Source organism: Eptatretus burgeri, chromosome 8 (assembly GCF_056783735.1).
Source record: "Eptatretus burgeri isolate ZD-2024b chromosome 8, Ebu_testis_v1, whole genome shotgun sequence".
Taxonomy (NCBI): domain Eukaryota; kingdom Metazoa; phylum Chordata; class Myxini; order Myxiniformes; family Myxinidae; genus Eptatretus; species Eptatretus burgeri.
This window is the reverse complement of record NC_140968.1, coordinates 13,761,515-13,783,145: the sequence shown is the minus strand read 5'-3', so window position 1 is coordinate 13,783,145 and position 21,631 is coordinate 13,761,515. Positions and strand designations below refer to the sequence as shown.

The window sequence follows — 21,631 nt, the reverse complement described above, 5'->3', positions numbered from 1 at the left end:
TCATTAATTTTTCTTTACATTTTGCCATTATTTGTATAAAAAAAGCAAATGTATGAGCACTAGCAGCCAATCAGTGGAGTCCCTCCAGAGAGCCAATCGACGCACCGGATACTTGCAAGGTGCACTTCATTGGAGCTTGTCACCATGACACACTTTTCCTTGCAAGCCTTTTTCTCATTCTTATTCACGAGTGCTCAACAAATCAATATTTAATAGTGACTTGTTCGACGTCACCAAGATTATAGAGCGAAGTGGATTTTGTTTGTTTGGCTGAATGACAATGAACGAGTCTGCTCTTCGGCTTGCCATCTCCGACGCCTAAATCACCACAATTGGTGACCCCGATGTGATTGCAATGTGATAAACGGTGAGGACGTGATTCAATGTGAGTGATTAATTACATATTCCATCATGTCAAATGAAAGTGCTATCGTCCCAGCTGTTAGTTTGAAGTTACCTCCTTTTTGGGCAAATGACCCCATCAGATGGTTCGCTCAAGTTGATGCACAGTTTCTAACCTGAGGAATCACAGCACCAGAGAAAGCACTAGAGCATTCTCGTTGAGCCACCCACTGAAAGGCCGTATGATTCCCCGCACATGTGCCTGGAGCAAAAACGCTAACTTCAACTATATTTGGAGGAGCTGGGAGATCGTAAGCCTCCTCAATTGCTACAAAGGATAGGACAATTGTTGGGTGAGAATAACCTGGAGGATAATTTACTCGAGAAGCTTTTACTCCAACGATTGCCAACCAATGCTCAGCGTATCCTTGTTTCAACCAACGATTCGGTGAATATCGAGTAACTTGCTGATAAGATCGTCGAAGTCGCTACCTCACCCACTTCCTCCATCGGTGTGGTCGCATCCCAGTTAGTCGGTGACGTGTCTGCACCAGCACGCAACGACTTAAAACCCAAATGGACCAGTTAACTTCCCAAGGGCAGGTTCTTACATGTTAAGGGGGAGCGTGGTTGTAGATGGACCCCCAGCAACATGCAGGAGATTGACACACACCAATGCCGTAGTCCTGGTGCACAGCAACATCCAGGGGGCACATGTTGATATCATTGGCAATTTGGGGGGAATGCACACTAGTGTGTTCAGCCTTGCAGTTTTCACAGCCTGCCCTGTTTCACATTCAGGAAATGCCACAACCAGCGATTATAAATGAGTCAGTCGGGCGACCAACAACCAAGTCGTTTATTTTTCATCGGTCCACAGGAACACCAGCACCTGATTTTTAGTTGACACTGGAGCTGAGGTCAGCGTTTTACCCCGGTTATGGGCAAATGTAAACCATCTGCATTTACTCTTCAACATGTGAACAAATCCACCATTTCCACATGTGGTGACCGATCATTAACTCTCAACCTTGGCCTGAGGCGTGCTGACCGATGGATAATTACCATTGTGGACTTACCCATCCCTATCATCGGAGCTGATTTATTGAAGCATTTTGGATTGCTGGTGGATGTCAAAAACCAAAAAGCTCCTCGACCCTTCCACAAATCTTTGCGTCAAAGGTATAACCGCGCACGTGCATTCTGTCAGTCCAATGCTTGTCAAGTCTGACCACATGGCCAGTTATGACACCATCCTTCAGGAGTACCCAGAAGTAACTCTGTTAACCTACAGTGAAGTGGTAATCAAACACTCCACTACTCACCACATTGACACGCGGGGCCCTCCAGTCACGGATCGATCACGTCCACGAGCTCGGATCGTTATGCAATTTCTAAAGAGGAGTTTGACCATATGCTTGAGTTGGGTGTCATTCGACGTTCAAGCAGCAACTGGTCCTCACCTTTACATATGATTCAGAAGAAGACGTTTGGCGATTGGATGCCCTGTGATGACTACCGTGCACTGAACTAAAACAGTACCAGACTGTTTCCCTGTACCACACCTACAGGATTTTACTTCTCCACTCCAGGGAAAGCAAGGTTTCTCCAAGCTCGACTTAGAGAGAGTGTATCATCAGATTCCGGCACAAACTTTTCAGCACTTCATCGATGAGGTCATCCGGTGTTTGCCTTTCATTTATGCCTACATTGATGATCTGCTCATTGCCAGTGAGACGATCAAGAAGCATGAACAGCATTTTCAGCTTGCATTTACTCGCTTATCGCAGTATGGCGTCATCATCAATCTTGCCAAATGTCAGTTAATAGTGCCCTCATTACAGTTTTTGGGGCATTTGATTGATGAACATGGCATCCATCCACTGGCTGACAAGGTCAAGGTGATCCAGGATTATTTGCAGCCAACATCGGTGTGCAAGCCACGGCAGTTTCTGGGCACGGTGAATTTCTACAGGAGTTTATCCCAAACAGTGCAGACACCCTTCATGCACTAACTGACCTCCCACGGCATGGAAAGGAGCCAAAAAGATTTTTGGTTTGGTCCGCCGAATGCGCTGCTGCTTTTACCGCAGTGAGGTCTTCGCTAGCAGAGGCCACAACGCTTGTCCATCCTAAGTCAGATGCACCACAATGCATCATGGTTGATGTGGCAGTTGGTGCAGTATTCCAACAGCATGTGCAAGGACAATGGGATCCCATTTCCTTATTTTCCAAAAAGTTGCAGCCACCAGAGACAAGCTGCAGCACCTTTCGTCAACGAGGAGATTGAAATGACGTAAAAAAAAAAATCCACGAGGACAGTATTTTGTGTTGGAAGTAGTAAACACCCATGGAATTGAGCGATGTAAACCCAAATCAAACTGGAGGAGATGCTCTCCAATAGTAGCAATAGCACTGTTGTTAGCGGCATGTAATGAATTTTCCTGTCTTTTCCGTTCAGCAGCAGATGGCGGCACAATACTCACCTCTGTCCCTGTATCCACAAGATAAGGAATTTCGCTCGTCCAATGCACCAGGAAAAGAAGGTGACTGATGTATGGGCCAGGTCAACTCGTCGTCATAAGTTGTTATCCTTGTGGTGTACCCTACAGCCGGTACGAGCACAGTGCCCAACACTGACGAGTATTCGCCCCGAAGGTCACGTGGTACCAACACCGATCTTGAGTGCTCATGGAAGGTGAAGGCGAATGGTAGCTCGAGGTACAGCGTTTCTCGCTTCCTACAAAGGGTACACGAAGATGAACACAACTGGCATTGCACAGCATGGAGCTCCAGGACAAGCTTCTTAATGTCTGCCATTTCAGATCGTAGCTGTGTGACGTCATGCGGTGGAGGTATCACATCAGCCACAGTCGGTGTGAAGGTGTCAATGAGATGATCAGCCAGATCCGCAACTGCGGGGCAGTGCCAGCTCTGCGTTAGCTGCAAGTATCATACGGATGATGGGTGGTAAATGTTGCAAAGACAACTCATCAAGGAGTGACTGATCGAAGGTGGTGTGCCGTTCACCGAGAAGCTTCTGCATGTGACACAGTCGTTGCGTGGGTCTTCGATCTCCTAAATCCTCGATTGTAAGGAGTTGTTGAAAGTGGCGGTGCTCAGAGTGGGTCATGTGCTTTGTGAGCGCACCCTTCAAAGTCATCTGCAGAACGTTCATTGGAGGTTGTAGTAAAATATGTCACCTCTGTCGCATATTCTTGTGAAAACGATTCAACGATGTAATTGAACCAGTCAACTTGGTGGTAATGCTCCAAGTGTGCTTCGACCTATGAAAACCACAGCTGTGGGTCGTTAGGCCAAAATGGCGGCAGTTTTTTATTTATTTTTGTATACCTTGTCGAGGCTCGTGTGAGAGCTGACACACAACGCACATCAAGGGGGGCATGAGAAAAGAGGGGAGGGAGTGGGAAGGACAAAACAGTGGGGAACAGAGACATTAGGAGATCTGTGGAAGGGAGAGGGATAGAGTCAGGAACATGGGGAATAGAAGATGGACATTACAGGGACTTTCAGGAAGGAAAGCAGGGAATTTGAAGGAGGTGGGCTTGGGTGGATTATCGGGGGTAGAAAATATCGAGGATTTGGATGGGGGAAGATAAGAGGTGGTGGTGAACAGCTGTTTTGAAGGCCTTGAGGGAAGAATGGGAATGAATTGAGTGAGGGAGTTTATTCCAAAGGTGGAAAAAAGAGGAATGAAAGAGTGAAGGTGAGCAGTAATTCGTGATTTTGGTAGTTTTCCCAGAAGGGGGTTGTTGGCGGACCTTGAGCGCCCTGCGGAAATGTGATGGGGACAAATCGCAGAGAGAGCAGGGGAGGGGGGGCGAGGCTGGAGAGGAGACTGTAGAAGACAGAAAGACCACCGACCAGCCTGCGGTGATCGAGTGAGAGGCCCAAAGACTCAGCCTCATTGTGGAAGATGCCAATGATCCGAAATGCCTTGGTTTCCACAGCGTGAAGCCGAGAAAGGTGGGAGGCAGGAGCACCAGCCCAGAGGGGAGAGCAGTACTCCATCAGCCTGCGGGCAAAAGCTTTGTAAGTGGTCAGGAGCCCAGGTGGGCCTGTTGAGATCCAGGTGAGGTCCACAGTGATTAAGGTCAAGCTTTGTTCATCACCGATCTTGGTGGAGAAGGGTTTATTACACATCAGACATATGCATATGGAGACAACAGGCTTTGAACACAATAGTCCACCCAGCCTAATCCTCTGGTGAGCGGTCTTTCGGCACTGCCTTAAGTTCAATTTACTGCGACCTTTGAATGACTGTGTGTCAAAGAGGATTTATTACCATTCATTAATCTATTGCATTCTCCTGTCAGTACTGCTGATAAGAGAGCACAGAGAGTGCAGAAACAACACCCTTGATTCCCTTAAAGAATTTTAAAAGGTAGCCTCCTACATGTTGTTTGGGCCTTAACAGTTCTGGGCAGTAGTCCAACAGATTCCAGGTAGCTCAGCTCCCCGATTAGCAAGGTCATTCAAACGGTCGACAAGGCCAGCTGTGTTGTAACAATGTCAAAACAAGTTCCTTGACAGTGCACAGATAAACTAATGGGAAGATTTATCCTTTCCCTCTTTCCAATTGAAACTCAAGAGTTTTAACCAAACACTAGTAGACATGTTTGGTTGCTGTTAGAGTACATACAATCCCCGACAGGCCGAGGAAGGACTTTGCATGATGGAGGATTCCCAGTCGGCGACTGGCTTTGGAGGTGGGGGGGGGGTCTAAACGGTCCTTTCAAAGAGACATACTGAGAGTGTGAGATTTGTCCGGATTGAAGGACATGTTCCACGTGTTGGACCAGTTTGTCATTTTATCCAGATCTGCAGTGAGCGAAGAAGCTGCTGCTTGCCGGTCTGAGGGATGACCAATGGTATGGCAGAGGGTGGAGTCATCAGCAAAGAGATATAGAGGATTTTCCAGAGAGTCAGAGAGATCATTGATGAAAACCAGAAAAAGAACAGGGCCCAGAACATTGCCTTGAGGAACTCCAGCCTGGACAGGAAGGGGGAATGAAAGAACTCCATTTAGAGCCACACGTTGACTGCGACAGGAGAGGAAGTCTGCGAGCCATGAGTGGAGATGGCCATGGATACCATAGGAAGAGAAACCATGAATGAAGTGAAAAGAGTTTTAATGAAACCGCTGCCGTGGATGAAGTTGGTTGAGTGACCGAGAAAGACACGGATGCCAGGCTGTTCCTGGTGAATCCATCCATCCATTGAGACCATTCTCTGTGCAGAGCGTTGCTGCTGCCTATGCAGTCTCCTTGGCTACTGGGCACAATCCTGGACAGATCGCCACTCCAACACAGCATACCAGCATGCTGGCACTCATTTTGCCGACCTCAGAAGGATGACAGGCAGAGTCAACCCCACCTGGTATTAATTCAACAGCAAAGTCGAATTTCAACTCAGGATCCTAGGATCCCTAGCCCACCACCTCTACCATTAAGCCAACACCAGGCATTCCCAGTGAATGGTTAGTCCTTTGTATCCCCTTCACCGTCCATTGTGTCACGTCGGGGTCACCAATTAGAGGGTTCTAATGGGTAATTCTAAAAGGTTCTCATGGGTAATTCTAAATGGTTCTAAAGGGTAATTCTAAATGGTTCTAAAGGGTTATTTTAAAGGGTTATTCTACATGGTTCTAAAGGGTAATTCTAAATGATTTTAATGGGTAGTTCTAAAAGGTTCTAATGGGTAATTCCAAATGGTTATAATAGGTAATTCTAAATGGTTCTAAAGGGTAATTCTAAATGGATCTCATGGTAATTCTAAATGGTTCTAATGGGTAATTCTAAATGGTTCTAAAGGGTTATTTTAAAGGGTTATTCTAAATTGTTCTAAAGGGTAATTCTAAGTGCTTCTAACGGGTAATTCTAAATGGTTCTAAAGGGTAATTCTAAGTGGTTCTCATGGGTAATTCTAAGTGGTTCTCATGGGTAATTCTAAGTGGTTCTAAAGGGTAATTCTAAATGGTTCTAAAGGGTAATTCAAAATGGTTCGAATGGGTCATTGCGAATTGTTTGAAAGCGTAAATTCCGAATGGTTCTAAAGTATGGATTCCGAATGGTTCTAAAGGGTAAATTCCGAATGGTTCTAAAGGGTAATTCTGAATGGTTCGAAAGTGTAAATTCTGAATGGTTCTCAAGGGAAAACTATGAATGGTTTTAAGGAGTAATTCTGAATGGTTCGAAAGTGTAAATTAGGAATGGTTCCAAAGGGTAAATTCGGAATGGTTCCAAAGAGTAAATTATGAATGGTTCTTACGGGTAAATTATAAATGGTTCTAAAGGGTAAATTAGGAATGGTTCTAAAGGCTAAATTATGAATGGTTCTAAAGTGTAAATTATGAATGGTTCCAAAGGGTAAATTCCGAATGCTTCTTAAGGGTAAATTATGAATGGTTCGAAAGTGCAAACTATGCATGGTTCGAAAGTGTAAATTCCGAATGGTTCTAAAGGGTAAATTCCGAATGGTTCTAAAGGGTAAGCTATGAATGGTTTTAAGGAGTAATTCTGAATGGTTCGAAAGTGTAAATTAGGAATGGTTCCAAAGGGTAAATTATGAATGGTTCTAAGGGGTAAATTAGGAATGGTTCTAAAGAGTAAATTATGAATGGTTCTCAAGGGTAAATTAGGAATCGTTCTCAAGGGTAAATTAGGAATGGTTCTAAAGAGTAAATTATAAATGGTTCCAAAGGGTAAATTATGAATGGTTCCAAAGGGTAAATTATGAATGGTTCTAAAGGGTAAATTATGAATGGTTCCAAAGGGTAAATTTTGAATGGTTCTAAAGGGTAAATTAGGAATGGTTCTAAAGGGTAAATTATGAATGGTTCTAAAGTGTAAATTTTGAATGGTTCCAAAGGGTAAATTCCGAATGCTTCTTAAGGGTAAATTATGAATGGTTCTTATGGGTAAATTAGGAATGGTTCTAAAGGGTAAATTAGGAATGGTTCTAAAGGGTAAATTATGAATGGTTCTAAAGTGTAAATTTTGAATGGTTCCAAAGGGTAAATTAGGAATCGTTCTCAAGGGTAAATTATGAATGGTTCTTACGGGTAAATTAGGAATGGTTCTAAAGGGTAAATTATGAATGGTTCTAAAGTGTAAATTTTGAATGGTTCCAAAGGGTAAATTCCGAATGCTTCTTAAGGGTAAATTATGAATGGTTCGAAAGTGTAAACTATAAATGGTTCGAAAGTGTAAATTCCGAATGGTTCTAAAGGGTAAATTCCGAATGGTTCTAAAGGGTAAATTCCGAATGGTTTTAAGGGGTAATTCTGAATGGTTCGAAAGTATAAATTCTGAATGGTTCTCAAGGGTAAGCTATGAATGTTTTTAAGGAGTAATTCTGAATGGTTCGAAAGTGTAAATTAGGAATGGTTCCAAAGGGTAAATTATGAATGGTTCTAAGGGGTAAATTAGGAATCATTCTCAAGGATAAATTAGGAATGGTTCTAAAGAGTAAATTATGAATGGTTCCAAAGGGTAAATTATGAATGGTTCTAAAGAGTAAATTATGAATGGTTCCGAAGGGTAAATTATGAATGGTTCTAAAGGGTAAATTATGAATGGTTCTAAGGGGTAAATTCCGAATGGTTCTAAAGAGTAAATTATGAATGGTTCCAAAGGGTAAATTATGAATGGTTCTAAGGGGTAAATTAGGAATGGTTCTAAAGAGTAAATTATGAATGGTTCTCAAGGGTAAAATAGGAATCGTTCTCAAGGATAAATTAGGAATGGTTCTAAAGAGTAAATTATGAATGGTTCCAAAGGGTAAATTATGAATGGTTCTCAAGAGTAAATTATGAATGGTTCCAAAGGGTAAATTATGAATGGTTCTAAAGGGTAAATTATGAATGGTTCCAAAGGGTAAATTTTGAATGGTTCTAAAGGGTAAATTAGGAATCGTTCTCAAGGGTAAATTATGAATGGTTCCAAAGGGTAAATTTTGAATGGTTCTAAAGGGTAAATTAGGAATCGTTCTCAGGGTAAATTATGAATGGTTCTAAAGGGTAAATTAGGAATCGTTCTCAAGGGTAAATTATGAATGGTTCCAAAGGGTAAATTTTGAATGGTTCTAAAGGGTAAATTAGGAATCGTTCTCAAGGGTAAATTATGAATGGTTCTAAAGGGTAAATTAGGAATGGTTCTCCAGGGTTCCTAAATTGGTGGCCTTAGTTCGTGGAGTCAGGCGAACTGTCCATCCAATGGGTGGAGTTCCCACGCACGGACGCAAGCTCGGTTCCTTTAACATGTGGAAGAGAGGGATCGATGTTTTTTTAACCTCCTAACCTTTGTAAACATGGGGCAAAAAAAAAAAAAATGCAGTTTTCATGCAAAAAGTCGTTAAAATTTCTCAAGACTTTCGAAATCGATGAGGAAACCGCCGACGGGTTTTTAGTCCCTGATCCCAAACAGGACTTTCCTTGTCTATTATCTCCAAAATCCTATATTCTTGTTCGCCTTCGATGATGAATATCTCCGCGTGTGTCGGTTGTGGTTTATGGTGTTTATCTTTCAAAAAGACAAAAAGGGTTTCATTGCTGTGTTTACAAATTCCTGTGATCAGAAACACGCTTGAGCACTTTCGTCTGGTTGCAAAGCACAGGGTAGGCCTCCTGCAAAATATATCAACGGCAAACAAGTACAAAGGAAACAAAGAACGACAAACTGTTTCTCTGTGAATTCCGATGCCGGGACATGCAAGTCGTCGCGCCGTCGTTTTACGACGTGTCGCAAAAATCCCAGAAGATAAACCCTGGCTGCTGGCCATAAGATTAAGCTGTGGAGCGCAAATATTCCAGATGGGGTAACAACATGACAAACAAACGTCGTGTATTCGGGAAGATAACTAAACTAATAAGAGGAAATAATAAACAGCTTTGCTGGTAAAACAACATTTCCGAATCATTTAAAGGTTGCGTGCTGTTTTTTTTTTTGTTTGTTTGTTTGTGTGCGTAAATTAAGAAGAAGAAGAAGAAGAAGAAGAAGTAAAGCGGAAAGAGAGGAAGAAGAAGAAGAAGAAGAAGAAGGGGTAAGGAGGAAGAAGAAACCCTTCAGATTGAATTGCATTGGAGAGCTGAGGTAAACCGCATCGCGAATTGTTCAGCGTGTTTGTGAAGGCAGAATTGCTTTATAAAAAAAACGATAGATTCCGTGCATCGTTGGAACCACGGAGCAAAAAGGCTTTAGTTTAATAGAGAGTGACTCGGAAGATCGACGTATTTTCGAAAGAACACATTTCTTCGCATCCATCCTGAGGTAATTATTATGCCGAGCGGGCGGCGAGCTTCTGGGCTGGCAACTTGGCGCGCGTTTAAAAGGCAACTACGTCCTGTCATTGTGAAGCCCAGTCAGTCAGTGCACCGCTTGCGTGATTTCGACCAAATAATAAAATGATTGTGAGATAATGTGAGTTCCGTTAATTTTAATTGGAAATTTAAAATATCATGTAATAAGCTCAAATGAGCGAAGATCCTCGTCCTCTTAACGATGACGTCATAAATACGAATATGACGTCATTGTGACGTATCGGGTTTGCGATAAACAATAATTATCTGTGCTAGTGCCCGGCTTGATTCCCGCAAACAAAATTCAAAAAGCTTGCCTAGTTTTGGAGATATTTTTTTGGGCGATTTCCATTAGCGGAGATATTTTGACGTCATTATTTTTTTTTTTTTTCTTGGAGGAATTTTCAAAATCCGAGATGGTTACTGTCTGCGCAGGGTATTTTTACATATATATGCCAAGTTTCAGGAAGTTTCGATGAAAACTGTAGGCTGTGAAACAAAAAAGTCCACAAGAACAACAACGTGAGTAAGACTTAGAGATCCTCCACGAGGATCTAAAAACGTGTTTGACAGGACCACACAGAGAACCTTTCGACAGAGACATGACAGAAGTAAATAGACCATGATTTTTAAAGAATTTATTTGTTGAAAATTTGAAGTAGGTTTGATCCATTTTACTACATTCACTAGTATTTGGTAGACTTGCCATTTGCAGATTTCAATGCTTTTACTCTTTCAGGTAAAGAACTAACGAGTTCTGACATTTTCTCTTGTGGGATTTCTGCCCAGGCTTCACGCAAAAGGTTCAGCAATTCTGCCCGTGATGTTGGTTTCCTGGACTTTTTCTGCACAGCTCCATCCAATATGGCCCAGAGGTGTTCAATGGGATTCATGTCAAGAGACTGACTTGGTCATGGAAGTCGCTTGATCCCATTTCTGTCCTGCCATTCTTTGGTCTTTTTTGCAGTGTGGCAAGGAGCTCCATGTTCCATGAACAAGAGTGTTGTTTTTGAATATCTGACCAGTGGAGAAGACGAGGAGAAGTCCATCCTCGAGGATAGAAATGTACTAGCTGGGAGGCGACAATGGTTCGCGGACATTATTGAACAATGCCACGATAGGTACAATTGAGTTAGTGGAAGCTTTTGAGGAAGCCCTACCGTAAAAACCTATCTCTTCCGTCAAAATTGACCAAATCAAATCGGATTTTTTTATATGTTGTACTTATGGACATTACGCACAGCTTTGAGGAAATGAAATTGCGAGAAAAAAAATCGAGAAAAAAAATCGAGAAAAAAAATAAAAACAAGTGGTGCCAGGCACAACAAATCCCACCCATTTTAGGCATAAAGTTATTTTGGGAATCAAATTTAAATTTGATACATCCTTAACCTGAATGTTGATTATAAGGAATATTTTAGTCTTCGTTTGAAGTCAATTAAACGATTTTTGACCTTTTCGTGACCTGACCTTGACCTTTGACCTAATTGGACCCAAAAGTTAATGGGGTCGTCCGAGGTTCATTACCCACCTGTGGATACAATTTGACAGTGTTTGAGCCAGCCGTTTTCCCGTAAAGTTGTATTTTTGTAACCATGTTTTAGTTTTCATGGAAAATTTGGAATTTTGACCGATGACCATCACCTCCCCCAAAACTTCAGACCCTACCGATCTTCACAAATATGCCTTTTTCACTGTAGGAATGGGTAGGATTATAAGTGACAAATAGAATAAAATTCACTATAAGCTTAGTTTGAAGTAAATCGGAGCATTTTTGACGAAGTTATGAGCGAAAAACGATTTTGATCTTTTCGTGACCTTGATCTTTGATCCAGTTGGACCCAAATGTTAACGGGGTCGTCCAAGGTTCATTTCCCACCTGTGGATTAAATTTGATAGTGTTTGCTAAAGCCGTTTTGCCATAAAGTTGCTAACAGACAGACAGACAGACAGACAAACAAACCGGACGATTACAATATCCCGCTCCCTCCCTCCGGGGGGGGGGGGTGGGATAATAAATAAAAAGTTCAAGTGGGCTGGCTCCGCCCACAAGGACGCCCCTCCTACAAAAAGACGCAACTAGACCATGATATCTACCTTGTGTTCAAGTTTCATTAAGATCGCATCAAACGTCACGGAGCTATGCTCTGGAGAGAGTCACAAACAGACAGACAGACACACGGACACAACGAAAATAGTGGTCACTGCTGGCACCCGCGAATCAATATTGTAGAGTTGATGTTGCCAACACATTCCACAAGCTCTGACTGACCAGTGCTCCAGATTGCTCCCCACACCATCACTGAAAACCCACCGTGTTTGACAGTTGGCTGCAATCGGTTCAAAGAAAACTCTTGACCGGGAAGTCTCCAGACCCAAACACACCCACCGTTAGAATATTGGCCAAATTGGAACTCATCTGAAAAAAAATGACAGTTTGCCAAAACTCCAATGGTCTGTTGACCATCTCGTCAGCCCACTTCTTTCTCCTTTGAATGTTAGCTGGTCTAAGAAGAGGTTTTCTCCGAGCTGCTCTCCCATAGTAGCCCAGTTGATGAAGGTACCTTAAGCTAACTTGGACCTCCTCTGCAACATCTGCTGCCTTGTAACAGGGAGTTTTCTCAATGGACCGCTTGACAGCTTTAAGACATCTTTCTGAGGGCCCAGATCGACCAGAACGGGAAGCTGTGGATCCCTTGCCTTCACTGGTGAATTGCACAATCACCTGATTGACCGTAGAAAGCGGAATGTCAAGTTTCTGAGTTATCTAACGCTGGCTGCCTCCACCTTCCGAATGGCCAATAATTCCTCCTCTTTGAAAATCCCAAAGGTGTTGTGCTCCCCGGGTTCGAGGCGTAGTTAATTGTCATACAAGACCCAGGAACTCGTTTCTGCAAATAAATAGTTGAATATTAGTACAAATCGCTGAGTAAAACTGCGTTATACAGATGAAATGAAGAAATTGAAGGTGTCTCTTTACTTGTCATGTCTCTCATTGTTATTATTTCTAACTGCTTTGCTTGCTGTTTAAAAGGATGTCTTATTTCTTCACCTGCAACGTTTATTTATAGTTTGTTAATCCCGGCGTATACTCTACTGATTTATTTAAATTTTTTTATCATTGAGCAACAATAGTTTGGAAATCTTCGGACTTGAAATTTTAAGTTTTAATCGATGGAGCTTCTAAAATAATTTTTCCTCAGTTTGATTCTATTTTGTACATTTTGTTGTTTGGGGGGGGTGGGGGGAGGGTCGTACATAAAATGTGTCACTTTTTTTGACACTCAGCCCTCCCCCTGTGACGCTTCGCATGACCATCCCCGCCCACCCCCTCCCCTCCCTCCCGAACCAATATTTGACTCCAACAAAATGCTTTCCCTTTCACTTTGAGACAAAACATCTTCGAAATGATTTATTCGTTGTTCAGTCATTATATCTGGCAAAAGTATAAAGATAATTAGAAAATGTTTACAATGCACAATATTATTTATTCCAAATGAAAGCCATTTTTGAGTGCAAATATGGGAAACAAAATGGGGATAAGTCCAGTTCTTACCCCCCTCTCATTTATTCTGAATAAATTAAATGTCTGTTTTAATCCTGCTGTTGTATCTTGTGTTGCTCAACTTTGCGGGGCAATCATTGTGATGTGCGAAATCCATGTTTGCAATAACGATGCCTTTCGTTGGTTGTTGGGCCTTACTCGTCAGCATCATGCTTCTCAGACCTTAGTCATAGGGTGATGTCTTTCCAAGAACTGCTCAGGAGGTCTGTGTATGGCTTTATAAATAACTAGACGACCCGTGAACCCGTTGGGTTCCCATTATGACAGCGGTTGATGAAAAAAATCATTTCAGGAAAAAATAAAGATAGCTCCAGCGAACTATACCGCTGAGGTTGTTTGCATTTCAAGTTCAAATTCTCCCGAAAAGTACTTGACTGAATCGGGAATTGATTTTTTTTTAATCATTTTTTTTATTGCCCGGTTTGAACGAAACTTGATACTGCACACCGCAGGAGAATGGTGAGTAAGGCATCACTAAAAATTTTGCGCTATCGTGTACCGTTTTGGCTGTATTTCCAGAACATACATACATGTATACAAGATAAGAGTTTTAGTAATATATAGATAGATATAATATTTATTCACAACGTCATAGCCAAGTTATTCACTGTTGTTGACCTTGGAATGACTTACTGTTTGCACAATACTGTGATGATATGATGTAATGCACATCGAAAAGGAGCCGTTTGTGCGTGCACGTGAGTTGCACACATTGGTTGGACAGTTTGCCGATAAGCTGTACCTCGGAGCAGGGACTTTCAGAATGATGTTTTGCATCAACAAGATGAATATAAAGTATGCGGGCTTGTACCTGCATACACATCAATTTGTCACATCCTGGAGACGCATCAATTTTAATAATTATTTATATTTTACTTTGACCTAATTTTTAAGGTCATTTTTTAAAACTTTTTTTTTCAGTCATTCAAACTCCTGGGTCTTACAATCCGCAGTGATCTATCTTGGACAAACCACATTTCAAAATTGATCTCTCCTCTCCTCTCCTCTCCTCTCCTCTCCTCTCGTCTGCTCTGCTCTCCTCTCCTCTCCTCTCCTCTCCTCTCCTCTCCTCTCCTCTCCTCTCCTCCCGCTCCTTCCTCTCCTCTCCTCTCCTCTCCTCTCCTCTCCTCTCCTCCCCTCTCCTCTCCTCTCCTCTCCTCTCCTCTCCTCTCCTCTCTCTCCTGTTCCTTTTATCCTGGTAAATCCTCCTCTGTTCTGTGCATTAGTTCTTCCATGAGCCCTGACCATGTATACAAATAAAGGCATTGTTATAGCAAGCAGTGATTTTAAAAAAATCTTTGTGCAGTGATGATTGGACATAATTGCCCCACAAAGCTGAGCAGTACAAGTCACTCCAGTTGGATTTAAACAGACAACACTTAATTTTTTCAGAAAAAAAGGAAAAGAAAAAAAAAGACTACGAAAGACTATTTGCTTGCACACAGAGAGTGATATTGTCACTTGATATCGGAGTTGTCACGCATGTCATCATTGATAATGTGACCAATGTACGTATAAATGGAAACGTACTTCAATTGATCACACAGGGGAACTGGGCAAACATAACCTGTCTCGACTGAAACTCCCTGCATACCGATTTTGCAATGTTGTACACAATATCGGGTGCAGTAGCATTTTGTTCACATATCTCCAGTAATACATTCAGGGAAACCATAGAAGGAGCAAGGAAAGTCATTATCCACAACACAAATGTTATTAACATATCTTTACCCTAAAAACAAAAGTGCCTAAGTCATTTTTTTCCATTTTTGAGGAAAAAACAAAAAACTGCAGCAATTCTTCATCAACGAATATTTATTCACTATTTCTTGTGCACAGAGTTGTTAATGGAAGCTAAATGAAACACAAATTTTGTTACTCGTTATTATGATTACTTCATGGCTCTGGATGACTTGGGCAGAAAATCTCAAAAACTGGAAAAAAAAATGACAGGAACTTTTGTTATGAGGGTGATGATATTTCTCCTTAACTCCTGCTGTTGTTATTTACTCCTGCTGCATCCAGGCTTTTTCACAGATGATCTATGTACATATTAAACAGAAAGGGGACATAACTTCACCCTGTCTTACCCCATTGGACACCTGAAAGGCATCAGAGACCATATTCCCTCACCAGACCATAAGCATTTATTTGCTTCCCAAGGCAATTTTTGAGCAGTATTAACTCTGTCAAAATCCAGATTAACTGTTAATTCTGAGAATCCAGAAAGCAAACAAATACAGGGCTTCCCTGAGTAACTTAAAATCAATCACTCACTTAAAGACAGACAATACTAACTCGGTGGAATGACCTTTCTGAAAACCAAACTGATTATCACAAATATTTTCACACTGTCACACCTGGCCAGTAAAACACACTCAAGTACTTTTGATAACAGTGCAGCAAGGGCAATAGGATGATAATTGTCTTTGCTGCAGAGGTCACCAGCCTTACTTTTCCCCAAGGGTATGAAGATAACAGTGGTAGGAGCTGGAGGTACATGACCATGAACAAGCATAGAATTTTTGAGAAGACTGAGGAGCTCAAATATCCTAGCATCAGCATGTTTAAGATGCTCGACAGACAAGCCATCTGCCCCTCCAGATTTACCACATTTCACATTTTTCACAAAATAACAATTTAACAAGCTGTGACAACAACATTTTCTTTATCAGGAGATAATGATGAATGAGCCATAAATTTCCTCGACATGTCAGCCTTCGCTTAACAATGTGAACAGAGTTCAACAAATATAATGTTCCTGACACAAGCAGAGCTGGTGTTTGGGGAGGCCTGGCAGAGCAGGTCAACTCGGCCCCTGACCACTGGGGGGCGCCTAAAAAAAGCAAAATTACGTTTCAAAACTTGTGAAGCCATCTGCCCCTCCAGATTTACCACATTTCACATTTTTCACAAAATAACAATTTAACAAGCTGTGACAACAACATTTTCTTTATCAGGAGATAATGATGAATGAGCCATAAATTTCCTCGACATGTCAGCCTTCGCTTAACAATGTGAACAGAGTTCAACAAATATAATGTTCCTGACACAAGCAGAGCTGGTGTTTGGGGAGGCCTGGCAGAGCAGGTCTACTCGGCCCCTGACCACTGGGGGGCGCCTAAAAAAAGCAAAATTACGTTTCAAAACTTGTGAAGCCATCTGCCCCTCCAGATTTACCACATTTCACATTTTTCACAAAATAACAATTTAACAAGCTGTGACAACAACATTTTCTTTATCAGGAGATAATGATGAATGAGCCATAAATTTCCTCGACATGTCAGCCTTCGCTTAACAATGTGAACAGAGTTCAACAAATATAATGTTCCTGACACAAGCAGAGCTGGTGTTTGGGGAGGCCTGGCAGAGCAGGTCTACTCGGCCCCTGACCACTGGGGGGCCCCTAAAAAAAGCAAAATTACGTTTCAAAACTTGTGATTCCATCCATCCATCCATTGGGACCATACTCTGTGCAGAGCGTTGGTGCTGACTAATCAGTCTCCTTGGCTCTTGGGCACAATCCTGGACGGATCGCTACTCCAACACAGGATACCAGCAAGCTCGGCACTCATTTTGCCAACCTCGGAAGGATGACAAGCAGAGTCAACTCCACCTGGTATTAATTCAACGGATGAGTGGGATTTGAACTCAGGACCCTAAGATCACAAGCCAGCCACCCTAACCACTGAGCCAACACCAGGCTATAAAACTTCTGATTGTCAAACTCCATTTCTGGCATTGAGCTAGCCTGAGATTATGAAAGGGCACACCAACACTATAGCAATAATGATAATGAGAAAAGATAACACTGGGCTGCATTTGAAATATTTTTTTCAGAGGTCAAGGTTTTCTCAACGGATCTCGTGTTTTTTGCATGCTGAATTCAGAAATGTATCTAATTGCACTCAATCAAGTCAAGTTTTTATGCTATCTCAATTTTAAGGAAAAAAAATTTTTTTGTTTTTTTAATTAGCATTTTTAAAATTCAAAATCAGACTTGCATTGACAGAAAATGTACAAACTATACATATAATGACACACAAGTACCGTTATAATGTGGAAGAAAGTGCCTTCTCAATTACTTTCATTTCAATTTCAGAAAAATATAGATAAATCATTGTTTCTGGCAACACCCAACTTCAGTCGCTCCAGCAGTCGCTGTTTTCCTTCGTCTTTTTAATGTTGAATTTCACATTAACGGTACTTGTGCGTCATTTTATATATAGTTTGTACATTTTCTGTCAATGTAAGTCTGATTTTGAATTTAAAAAATGCGAATTAAAAAAACAAAAATTTTGATTAATTTTTTCCTTAAAATTGAGATAGCATAAAAACTTGACCTGATTGAGTGAAATGAGATACATTTCTAAATTCAGCATGCTAAAAGCATATCAGGACCGTTGAGAAAACCTAGACCTCTGAAATGACACAGACCAGTGTAACGATCCGCTTTCAGGAAGTCGGGTCGGGTGAGGGAGCAGCGCGGCGCTGCGTCCACTTTCTGCCGGTATTCCAGGGGCCTCCGTCTGGCCATTCCCCAAGCAGGTGCTTGGCCCATCCCAATCTCCTTGAGATGCTGATCAACCTGCTCCAACCATGAGTCACGTGGTCGGCCCATTGGCCTCCTACACTCCCGAGGCTCCCTCGCTGAGAGAATCTGGTGAGCAGGATGAGCGTCAGGAAAATGAGCCACATGTCCATACAGCCGCAGCTGATGCTCACGGACTATGCAAGTAACAAATCTCAGTTGAGTCTCTCTTAGCAACTGCTCATTGGACACAACGTTGGACCAGTGATAGCCAAGGATTCTCCGAAGAGACCTGGTTGGTACCAAAGAAATTAAGTCTCAGTCTCATATCCCTGGTCAGAGTCCAAGTCTCACATCCATGGAGCAAGACTGGAAGCACCAAGGACCTGAAGACTCCGACTTTCTTCCCCGCACAGGTACAGGCAGCGCCACACCCCATGATCCAGTGAATCCATGACTCCAGGCCCGATGCAGACGTCTGTTGACCTCTGGCTCACAGCCAGCAGAGACATGAGGTAAGTGAATCGCTCTGTGACCTCAACATTCTCGCCACAAACAGGTACAGACAGGATAGCAGCATCCAAGATGTCATTGAAAGCCTGGATCTTAGTTTTGACCCAGGAAACCCGTAATCCCAGCAGCTCCGACTCGCCATTCAGCACCTCGAGAGCCCCCAAAAGGGGGTCTCATCCAGTCTCAGCAAAGATGACTGCATCATCTGCAAAATCAAGGTCAGAGATCTTGACATTCCCAAATGATGCACCGCAGCTTGATCTCTGCGACATCCTCCCCAGAATCCAGTCCAGAAAAGTGCTAAAAAGTGTGGGGGGCAGGACACATCCCTGACGAACTCCAGTAAAAACTGGAAATAAGTCAGCGATGGTATCCCTACATCTCACAGCACTCTCAGTACCAGAGTACAGTTCAGATATCAGTTTTGGTGGCACCCCACGAAGACCAAGAATCTTCCAAAGGACATTCTGATTCACTGAATCAAACGTTTTCCAGAAATCAACATATGCTGCAAGCAGCCCCTGCTGAAACTCTTGTCTGTGTTCGGTGAGGATCCAAAGAGCAAGGATACGGTCAATCGTTGACCTCTCTAGTGTAAAGCCTGACTGCTCTGGACGCTCGTGCTCCAGCAGATTGTGGCGAACCCTATCAAGAATTATCCGAGCAAAGACCTTGCTCAGCACTGAGAGCTGCGTCACTCCTGGGTAGTCATTACAGTCTTGACGATCACCCTTCCTTTTCCAGTGAGGGATAACAAGGCCCCTCTTCTAGTCAGTTGGGATGATGCCTGTGTTTCAAGCCGAGCACGGAACTACATGCAACGACATGAGCACAGCATTTCCACCAACCTTGAGAAGTTCAGCATGGATGCCACAGATCCCAGGAGCTTTATCCCATTTCAATCGGTGCACCGCAGCCAGTGTTTCCACAAATGAAGGTGGACCACACAGTTGATTGGAGGGTCAGCAATCGGGATTGAAACACCTCTGACATCCATCTTGACAGTTGGTGTATCAGCCTGGTACAGCCGCTCAAAGTAACCGGCCCAGCGGGCCTTCACTTTGGACTCCTCTGTCAAGAGCCCACCACCCTCTGCTCGAATTGCGGTATACCGAGGGACGTGCTTGGCCGACCGAAATGCGCAAATTCCCCTGTAAGCAGGACGAGAATCACTTGACCACAGGTGATTCTCTACCCCCTCACAGATTCCTCGCACATCAGCCTCCTTGTCCAGCCTTGGTGCATGTACAGTTTTACATGTCGGCTCCCTGAACAGCTCAGCTCTGCCATTCAGCCTGGCCCTGAGACTGGTCAATGATGTCCAGTGTCCCTTGAGAGACAAAATTCTTCTTCGCACGACGATGAGTTCCAATTCATCTACCGCCAACAACAAGGACGGTGGTCTTGAAGGCACTCCACAACTCTTCAGAATCGCTCAAAGCACATGACCTCCCCCCTCAAAATCTCCACTCAGCCTGTTCTGAAACTCCTCAGCTGCATTCTCATCCTTTAGCTTGCCAACATCCAGCCTAGGCTGGGATGGTACCATTTTCCTGGGTTTAAGCTACAACTTAAGAGTTGCCACAACAAGAGCTCAGTATTGAGGAAATGAGCACTCCGGTACACCCTGCAGTTCTGGATCATCCTCCAGCGACCAACAACTAGCACATGGTCAATCTCCTTTCCCATACCGCCAGTGTTGGAATACCAAGTCCAGCAATGAGCCTGTTGGTGCTGAAACCATGAACCAGCCACCCGAAGTCCATGACTTCTTGCAAAGTCAAGGAGTGCTATTCTGGTTCACAGTTCCAGACCCATGGGGACCAACACATGTCTCATCACCATCCCTATCAGTTCCAGTCAATGCATTTAAATCCCCCAAGATTGGAAGAGTATTTCACCTGGGGTACTGATCAACCACAGACTCGAGCATGGCAGAGAATACGTCCTTCACAGTGAGATCACTCACCTCAGTTGGAGCATAAACAGAGACTTGGGAAATGACACCCAAGGAGTGAAGAATCCTTAGTCTCATAATACGCTCGTTGACCGGTTTTACCTCAATTAATTATCATTGGAGTCAGCTTATTGGACACAGGTACAACTCCATGGGCATGGTTACCATCAGAGCGACCAGAGCAATAGTGCGACTACCACCCGCCATGATCTCGCCGCAATCCGGTGTCCGAACCTCAGAGTGCTGCAATACTGATGTCCAAACGCTTGAGCTCAGATTTTTTTGTATTACGGAAAAACTCCTCGACGGATTTCGACGAAACTTGGTGGGGGGGGGGGTTAGGTATGGTCCAAGGATCATGCCATTAGATTTTGAACTTGGTCCCCCCCCCCCAAAAAAAAGTTAGAGAATTTTTTTTTTTTTTGCATTTCTACATGTTTTTAGTGATTTCCAACCCCCCCCCCCCAAAAAAAAATTGTTAGAGAAAAAAAAATGTTTTTTTTTGCATTTCATGTTTTAAGTGATTTCCAACCCCCCCCCCCCCATCCAAAAAAAAATGTTGGAGAAAAGACCTATAACTCTGTCAGCACTGTTCACATAATATTTAATGAATAAGATATAAGGTTCACTTGAGTGACCCAGCAGTATTGGTGGTGGAGGTTTTGCACTCTACCGAGTGCTCCCCCTCTAGCTACCTTTCTAATGTTTTTATCTACCACACTATTTTTTATACGCCCGATATATATATATATATATATATATATATATATATATATATATATATATATATATATATATATATATATATATATATATATATATATATATATCTGGGCGTATTATGTGATACCGGTCGTCCGTCCGTCTGTCTGTCTGTCTGTCTGTCCGTCCGTTCCTGTCCGCACTCTAACTCCCAAAGTTTTCAACTTTCACGTTTCATATTTGGTACATAGGTACAGACTGTGGAGCCGTTGTGTAGCGACATACATTCGTCATCTAAAGTAGTTGCCATGGCAACCAGGATGCTGTTTTCCATGTCGTCGCACAATTCTGTATATACCTTCTTGTTAGGGCGTATATTGTGCTCACTTGCGCTCTTCTTACTGATTACAATATACATATATTGCTTTATAATTATACTTCACTGCATTGCTTTATAAAAAAATATTAATTATTAGACTCGTCTTTTAAAAACGATAAATGTATAAACAGGCGAGCATTGGGTGGCTTTGACACCAACGCTTGTTAAGTATCTGTGTTATGTCTCCACATAATCTATGTGCTTTCCAAGCATGTGCTATCTGCAGTATTTATGATGATCATAAATTTTTACAACACAAATAAATGTCAGACTGATTTTTATCTTGCCAAACCGAAGTTTTTGCAAGATATGTTCGTCAGCTT

The 21,631-nt window shown here is 42.6% G+C and overlaps 1 protein-coding gene across 8 annotated transcripts in view; it reads left to right on the top strand.

The window, feature by feature from the left end:
* The first annotated feature begins 9,329 nt into the window (after positions 1 to 9,329).
* ABAT (4-aminobutyrate aminotransferase) overlaps positions 9,330 to 21,631 on the top strand; it is a 104,176-nt gene continuing 91,874 nt past the window's right edge. For 5 of the 8 annotated variants that reach the window (XR_015060718.1, XM_085890958.1, XM_085890954.1 and 2 more), the window contains exon 1: positions 9,412 to 9,632. The gene's annotated coding sequence lies outside the window, so the exon portion shown is untranslated. Of the gene's footprint in view, positions 9,633 to 21,631 lie in introns of all 8 variants that reach the window. The other 3 variants (XM_085890956.1, XM_085890952.1, XM_085890953.1) reach the window with 2 other exon arrangements.